This window comes from Orycteropus afer, unplaced genomic scaffold, assembly GCF_000298275.1.
Source record: "Orycteropus afer afer isolate SDZICR_OR568_19922 unplaced genomic scaffold, OryAfe1.0 scaffold00036, whole genome shotgun sequence".
NCBI classification, from domain to species: domain Eukaryota; kingdom Metazoa; phylum Chordata; class Mammalia; order Tubulidentata; family Orycteropodidae; genus Orycteropus; species Orycteropus afer.
In genome coordinates this window covers 4,633,362-4,634,583 of record NW_006921623.1, presented here as the reverse complement: position 1 = coordinate 4,634,583, position 1,222 = coordinate 4,633,362, and the positions used below count along the sequence as shown (strand labels likewise).

General features: G+C 37.6%; 1 protein-coding gene across 1 annotated transcript in view; it reads left to right on the top strand.

Annotated features, from left to right (window-relative positions):
- Positions 1 to 1,222, top strand: part of RNF214 (ring finger protein 214) — a 74,406-nt gene that overhangs the window by 59,898 nt on the left and 13,286 nt on the right. The window lies entirely within an intron of this gene.

The window sequence follows — 1,222 nt, the reverse complement described above, 5'->3', positions numbered from 1 at the left end:
GTGGTAAACTGTGGTCAATGTCATGAGACAAAGTGTATGTGAACTGCTGTATGGAAAGTGAATTTGCTCTGTAAATCTTCACCCAAATCACAATAACAATAATAATAAGAAGAATAAAAATCAGAAAAATGGAAAAAAAACAAAAAATGCTTGGCTACTAACCAACATGTCAGCAATTCCAGACCACCAGCCACTCTGCTGGAGAAAGATGTGGCAGTTTGCTTCCATAATGATTTATAGCCTTGGGAACTCGGTGTGGCAGTTCACCCTCTGTGCTGTAGGGTTGCTATGAGTCATAATCAACTTGATGGCAGTGCATTTGGTTCAGTTTGGAATATTGTACTTTCTGTCTAGATAGTTTACTGTAGAACAGTATATGCATCAACTCCTAGGCAGCAACACCCAGTCTTGTGTATCTGTGGAGTGTTACAGCATTACTTCTCTGTTTCATTTTCTTTCAAAAATGTTACTGTGGTGAAAGAATATTTGATAATGACATATCTGAAAAGGAACTTATCTCTAGAATTTATAGAAAACTCCAATACCTCAATAACAAAAAGACAAATAATCCCATTAAAAAATGAGCGGAAGACATGAATAGACACTTCATCAAGGACATTCAGGCAGCCAACAAACATATGAAGAAATGCTCACGATCATTAGCCATTAGAGAGATGCAAATCAAAACAACAATGAGATACCATCTTGCCCCAGCACTAGTAGCAAAGTTCAACAAGAAAGAAAATAACAAATGCTGGCGAAGATGGCGGAGATATTGGGATTCTCCTACACTGCTGGTGGGACTGTAAAATGGTACAACCACTGTGGAAAGAAGTATGGCGGTTCCTTAAAAAGTTGGAAATAGAAATACTATTTGATCCAGCCATTCCATTACTAGGTATATATCCTAAAGAAGTGAGAGCCATGACAAGAGCAGAGATATGGACACCCATGTTCATTGCAGCACTATTTACAATAGCCAAAAGATGGAAACAACCTAGGTGTCCATCAACTGAGGAATGGATCACCACACTATGGTACATACACACAGTGTAATACTATGCAACACTAAAGAATAAAGTAGAATCTGCAAAACACTGCACAGCGTGGATGAACTTGGAGGACATTATGCTGAGTGAAATAAGTCACAAAGGACAAATATTGTATTAGTCCGTTATTGTAAAAGTTAAGGAAAGGTTTATCTATAGAAGGAAATTTTCTT